Raw genomic sequence first — 7,429 nt, forward strand, 5'->3', positions numbered from 1 at the left:
CCAAGTGAAGACAGATGTGAAGTACTCATTTAATGTCCTCCGGTTCCATGCATTGATGTGAAAAATGTTTTTCACCCAGAGGGTAGTAGGGGTTTGGAACTCACTGCCTGAAAGGGACGTAGAGGCAGAAATCCTCAATTCATCTAAAAGCTGTCTAGATATGCACCTCAAATGCTGTAACTTAATGCTGGAAAATGGGATTTGGCTGCGTGGCTCATTTCTTGGCCAGCTCAGACACAATGGGCCAAGTGGCCTCTTTGTGAGCCATAAACTTTCTATGATTCGAAATCTCAGAATACTGTAAATTACTTTGAGTTCATCTTGCTAGGGTATTTCTGATCCTCAGACACAAATCCTGAAATGCTGATCCATTGTTCATTCTATGATTGCAAAAGTGGGCCGATGTTTTTTTAAAATATGGACCAATAAACTTGAGACCCCCCCCATCCCACCCTGATTCACCTGGGTCCTTTGCTGATCCAGGGCCTCTGACAGGTGCACTGCCAGCAGCTCCCCAGTGACGCTGACAGCAATGAAGAGCTGTCGGCCTCTGATTGACTGGCAGCTCCAGGGTGGCAGGATTCTGCTCCTCAGCTCCTGATCTCAAGAAAGGCCTGCTGCTGGCCACTTAAGTATCTGGCAATGTGGGCTCTCCGCATTTCTCCAGCTGACAGGCCAAACCCCCATCACCTCAGATGTAATCAGTCATGGGTTTGATCAGACTGAAATTGCAGTCAGGGAGATTTGGAAGGATTGTAGAGTCTGCAACAAAACATTTCCCTCTGAAATTCATGTTGCAACCTTCATTATTTTAACAGCATGACATCAATAAATCATTTCCTTTAATTATCTATCCTTTGGATAGTTAGAAGCTTTTTCCCAGGGTGGAAGAGTCAATTACTAGGGGGCATAGGTTTAAGGTGCGAGGGGCAAGGTTTAAAGGAGATGTACGAGGCAGATTTTTTACACAGAGTAGTGGGTGCCTGGAACGCGTTGCCAGGGGGAGGTAGTGGAAGCGGATACGGTAGTGACTTTTAAGGGGCGTCTTGACAAGTACATGAATAGGATGGGAATAGAGGGATATGGTCCCCGGAAGGGTAGGAGGTTTTAGTTAAGTCAGGCAGCAGGCTTAGAGGGCCGAAGGGTCTGTTCCTGTGCTATAATTTTCTTTGTTCTTGTTGCTTATAAATATTAAAGTTGCTTTCATCCCTGAAATTCCTGGGTGAGGTAATTTCCAGGAGTCTTTCATTAATATTACCAGTGCAAGAAGTAGTCTCTAAGAATGTGAAAATAATTGCAGGATGTACATGCAATGTGAAAATTTAGTGAGGTGGAAGATGTTTCTGTGGGCTAAGAGATTGTCAAGATAGTTTTTCTTACATTTGTCCTAATTCTGTCAAATGTTACTGAGATAGTCATGTAGTCAGCTAGGGATAAAGCCCTGAAAAATGGCTCGGGGTCAGGAACACTACATAATCCTGCTCAGTTCTGCACGTGAGCCCTGTGGAGCTCTGGGGTAAATAGCTCAAATATTGAGAGGGGGAATTAATTGAGAATTTAATCCGCAATTCTGGCTTTAGCAGTCAGCGCACAGGTTTCCTGAGTTGTGTGGAACTTGCCAAAGTCAAATAAATGAAAACACAGTGTGGAGTCATTGAACAATGAAACCAACATAAATAAAAACAGAAAATGCTGGAAATACCCAGCAGGTTATGACAGCATTTGCAGAGATGAAGAGATTAATGTTTCAGGTCTATGACCTATGATCAGAACTGGGGAAAGTGAGAGATATGGCTGGTTTTGAACAAGGAGTGGGTGGGACAAGGACAAAATAGAATAGGGTGTGATTGGATGGAAGACAGGAGAGATTGAATGACAGTAGAATTAGTCTTCCTGGGCCAAAGGGAATGGTGGTGGGGGTAACAAAAGCAACAAAGAAATTAAAGATGTGTCTGGTGCAGCTGTGCTGCTGACTGTGAGAAAAAAAGCAAAGAAAAGGATTAATCTCCAGATTTGGATGAATTATGTCCGAGGCTGCTGTGGGAGGCAAAGGAGGAGATAGCAGGGGCTCTGACCCAAATTTTTAATTCCTCTCTGGTGCCAGAGGACTGGAGAACAGCTAATATGGTTCTGCTATTTAAGGAAAACCCCAAGGCTTTTTACTCTTACGTGAGGAATAAAAGAATGACCAGGGTGAGGTTAGGGCCGGTCAAGGACAGTGGTGGGAACTTGTGTATGGAATCAGTAGAGATAGGCGAGGTGATGAATGAATACTTTTCTTCAGTGTTCACCAAGGAGAGGGGCCATGTTTTTCAGGAAGAGAAGGTGTTACAGGCTAATAGGCTGGAGGAAATAGATGTTCGGAGGGAGGATGGATTGGCAGTTTTGAATAAACTGAAGGTCGATAAGTCCCCTGGGCCTGATGAAATGTATCCTAGGATTCTTTGGGAGGCGAGGGATGAGATTGCAGAGCCTTTGGCTTTGATCTTTGGGTCCTCGCTGTCCACGGGGATGGTGCCAGAGGACTGGAGAGTGGCAAATGTTGTTCCTCTGTTTAAGAAAGGGAATAGAAATGACCCTGGTAATTATAGACCGGTTAGTCTGACTTCGGTGGTTGGTAAATTGATGGAAAAGGTCCTTAGGGATGGGATTTACGACCATTTAGAAAGATGCGGATTAATCCGGGATAGTCAGCACGGATTTGTGAAGGGCAAATCGTGCCTCACAAATTTGATAGAATTTTTTGAGGAGGTAACTAGGTGTGTTGATGAAGGTAGGGCGGTTGATGTCATATACATGGATTTTAGTAAGGCGTTTGATAAGGTCCCCCATGGTCGGCTTATGATGAAAGTAAGGAGGTGTGGGATAGAGGGAAAGTTGGCCGATTGGATAGGTAACTGGCTGTCTGATCGAAGACAGAGGGTGGTGGTGGATGGAAAATTTTCGGACTGGAGGCAGGTTGCTAGCGGAGTGCCGCAGGGATCGGTGCTTGGTCCTCTGCTCTTTGTGATTTTTATTAATGACTTAGAGGAGGGGGCTGAAGGGTGGATCAGTAAATTTGCTGATGACACCAAGATTGGTGGAGTAGTGGATGAGGTGGAGGGGTGTTGTAGGCTGCAAAGAGACATAGATAGGATGCAAAGCTGGGCTGAAAAATGGCAAATGGAGTTTAACCCTGATAAATGTGAGGTGATTCATTTTGGTAGGACAAATTTAAATGTGGATTACAGGGTCAAAGGTAGGGTTCTGAAGACTGTGGAGGAACAGAGAGATCTTGGGGTCCATATCCACAGATCTCTAAAGGTTGCCACTCAAGTGGATAGAGCTGTGAAGAAGGCATATAGTGTGTTAGCTTTTATTAACAGGGGGTTGGAGTTTAAGAGCCGTGGGGTTATGCTGCAACTGTACAGGACCTTGGTGAGACCGCATTTGGAATATTGCGTGCAGTTCTGGTCACCTCACTATAAGAAGGATGTGGAAGCGCTGGAAAGAGTGCAGAGGAGATTTACCAGGATGCTGCCTGGTTTGGAGTGTCGGTCTTATGAGGAAAGGTTGAGGGAGCTGGGGCTGTTCTCTCTGGAGCGGAGGAGATTGAGGGGAGACTTAATAGAGGTTTATAAAATGATGAAGGGGATAGATCGAGTGAACGTTCAAAGACTATTTCCTCGGGTGGATGGAGCTATTACGAGGGGGCATAACTATAGGGTTCATGGTGGGAGATATAGGAAGGATATCAGAGGTAGGTTCTTCACGCAGAGAGTGGTTGGGGTGTGGAATGGACTGCCTGCAGTGATAGTGGAGTCAGACACTTTAGGAACATTTAAGCGGTTATTGGATAGGCACATGGAGCACACCAGGATGGTAGGGAGTGGGATAGCTTGATCTTGGTTTCAGATGAAGGTCGGCACAACATCGTGGGCCGAAGGGCCTGTTCTGTGCTGTACTGTTCTATGTTCTATGTTCTATTAAGAGTTGTAGAGATAAACCAGGTAACTGCAGACCAATGAGTCTCATGTCAGTGGTAGGGAAACTATTGGAGAACCTTCTGAAGGAGAGCATCTATCTTCACTTGGAGAGGCAAGGCTTGATCAGGGATAGTCAGCTGGTCTTGTCAGAGGAAGATCATGCCTAACAAATTTGATCGAATGTTTTGAGGAGGTAACCAGGTATGTAGATGAGGGTAGTGCAGTTGATGTAGTTTATATGGATTTCAGCAAAGCTTTTGACAAAGTCCCACATGGGAGACTTGTAAAGAAGGTAAATGCACATGAAATTCAGGGTAATTTGATAAAGCGGATTCAAAATTGGTTCAATTGTAAGAGACAGAGGATGATGACAGAAGGCTGCTTTAGTGGCTGGAAGCCAGTGTCCAGTGGTGTACCACAGGGATCTGTGTTGGGTCTCTATTATTATTTATTTATATTAGCAACATAGATGATTATGTGGGGGTAAGATTAGTAAGTTTGCGGATGACACAAAGATTGGCCAGATGGTTAATAGTGAGGCAGAGTGTCTTGGGCTACAAGAAGATATAACTGGAATGGTCAAATGATCAGATAAGTGGCAGATAGAATTTAACCCTGAAAAGTGTGAGATGATACAGTTTGGAAGAGTAATTTGACAAGGAAGCATTCAATGAATGGCATAGCACTTGGAAGTTCTGTGGAATAAAGAATACAGGGACTTGGCGTGTTTTTGCCTAGATCTCTGAAGACAAAAGGGCATTTTAGTAGGGTGGTGGAAAAGGCATATGGGACACTTTCCTTTATCAATCGAGGCATAGATTACAAAAGCAGGGAAGTCATGTTGGAATTATTTGGAACTTTGGTGAGGCCACAGCTAGAGTACTGTGTGCAGTTCTGGTCACCATATTATAGGAAGGATGTGACTACACTGGAGGGGGTGCAGAGGAGATTCACCAGGATGTTGCCTAGGATGGAACATTTAAAGTATGAAGAGACGTTGGGTAGGCTTGGGTTGTTTTCATTGGTGCAGAGAAGACTGAGGGGCAGCCAGATAGAGATTATGAGGGGCATGGACTGAGTGGATAAGGAGCAGTTATTCCCCTTAGTTGAATGGCCAGTCATGAGGGGACGTAGGTTCAAGCTGAGAGACAGGAGGTTTAGGGGACATGTGAAGAAAAACCTTTTTATCCAGAAGGTGGTGACAGTCTGGTGTGTGCTGCCTGGGAGGGTGGTAGAAGCAGGTTGCCTTTAAAAAGTGGATGAACACTTGGCACATTCAAGGCCAAGTGCTGGTAAATGGGATTAAATGGGAGGTCAGGCCTTTCTTGCGTGTCGGTGGAGACTCGGTGGCCGAAGGGCCTCTTCTGCACTGTATGGTCCTATTCTATTTTGTTCTAAAATGGAGCAGAGATTATGGTCCATAACAAATCGAGGGCAATTCATTGAGGCTAAAGGGCAAAAGGCTCTATTGCCATCGGGTCAGAGAATAACTATGCGATTGTGCATTATACCTTTCTGGCTCCAATTGCTGATCCTCCCCCAGCCTGGGATACGTGCCCTCACACAGCTTCCCACTGTGACACTCCATAGGTTCCAGCCTGACCATAGGGCCATCATCTAAAAGGGGCCATGCTGAAGTTATTGAATTCAATGTTGAATCCATCTAAAGTATGTAATTGAAAGATAAAGTGGTGTTCCTGAAGCTTACATTGAGTTTCACTTTTTAAAGTCTCTTCTTTGCTGCTTTCTCTTTTATTCTTGCAGTCAGCAGCACACTTGTTCCAGATGCATCTTTAGTTTTTTTGTTGATTTTGTTGCCCCATCAGTGTGGAGGACCTTGCTGAAATCCATATGAACTACATCAATTGCACTATCCTCATCTAAACACGATCACATTTTTGAAAAATTCTATCAAATTTGTTAGGCATAACCTCCCTCTGACAAAGCCATGCTGGCTATCCCTGAAAGGGTGAATGACCACACAAGTTTAAAATTCACATCAGCTGCTATGATAGAAACCAGAGGTCTTTATTAAAGCTGTCACAGATAAGTGTCAAGGCTCTTAGTCTGAGAGAATTCATTAAATCTGACATCTGGACATGGGCGGGGTGATTGATATCCACAGAGACACAAGCTGGGATATCAATGATAACTTGTTACAATAATGAATTAGGTTAGCTAACATGATTAAGTCTTCACACTGATTGGATATTATAATCAAGCAAACACACGATAGTAGTGATTGGTGTTTATCATTTGTATCTTACGCATGATGTAATGTCAAACAATAGTTGTGAGTGGATAGTGATAGCTCCTAAAACTTGATTAGTATATATTAATTACTTGTAATTGAATCTGAAACTATATTTATTTGCATATTCCTGAATTCTGCACTCAGGCTGGCCACAGAGGACCTTCCAGAGTTCTATAGCTATAGAATAACCACCATTGTGAAACACTCTGACTTTGTCTGGCTACTTGAAGGGAACAAAATAGTACATAAACTAACAGGCAGAACCTCAAAGAAAGCCCCGCAACAATCCCTAATCAACCCATGCATTTCCAAGTGGAGATTAATTCTCTCCTTCAGAACTTTCTCCAGTAGTTTCTCTGCCACTGACCAGTCTGTAATTTCGTGATTCATTTCTACCACCCTTCTTGATAAGTGAAACCACATTAGCCGTCTCCCAGTCCTCTAGCACTTCCCCCATTGACGGAGAGGAATTAAAAATTTGTGTCAGAGCCCCTGCAATTTCCTCCTTTTCCTGAGTGAAGAGTGAAGAGAAGTATTCATTTAACACCCTTTCAAAGTTCTGCAGCTTCACAGACAGATTTCCCCCTTGGTTTCTAATGGGTTCTACTCTTTCCCTGGTTAACCGCCATCCCAAATGTATTTATGGAATATCTTAGGATTCTCCCTAATCTTGTTAGCAAGCCCTTTTTCATGCCCCTTTTTTGGTCTTCTTAAATTCCCTCTTTGCATTTCCTATAGTCCTCCCGGGCTGCAGCTGAATTGCTCCCTTTGGACTTGCTGAAATACTTCTTTTCTTCCTTATCCAGTCTTGAATTGTCTGAGACATCCAGGGTTCTCTGAACTGAATTTAGGGAGTTAGGAGTTAAACTAAAAAGTAGGACCTCAAAGGTAGTAATCTCAAGATTGCTACCAGTGCCACGTGCTAGTCAGAGTAGGAATGTCAGGATAGTTAAGATGAATACATGGCTTGAGGAATGGTGCAAGTGGGAAGGAATCAAATTCCTGGGACATTGGAACTGGTTCTGGGGGAGGTGGGACCAGTACCAATTGGATGGTCTGCCCCTGGGCAGGACTGGAACCAATGTCCTAGGGGGAGTGTTTGCTAGTGCTGTTGGGAAGGGTTTAAACTAATGTGGTTGGGGGCAGGGTGGGGGGGGGGGGGGGGGGGGGGGGGTGGGTGGGGGGGGGGGGCGAGGGGGGTGTTTGTGAG

The sequence above is a fragment of the Mustelus asterias genome, chromosome 1 (genome assembly GCF_964213995.1).
Source record: "Mustelus asterias chromosome 1, sMusAst1.hap1.1, whole genome shotgun sequence".
NCBI classification, from domain to species: domain Eukaryota; kingdom Metazoa; phylum Chordata; class Chondrichthyes; order Carcharhiniformes; family Triakidae; genus Mustelus; species Mustelus asterias.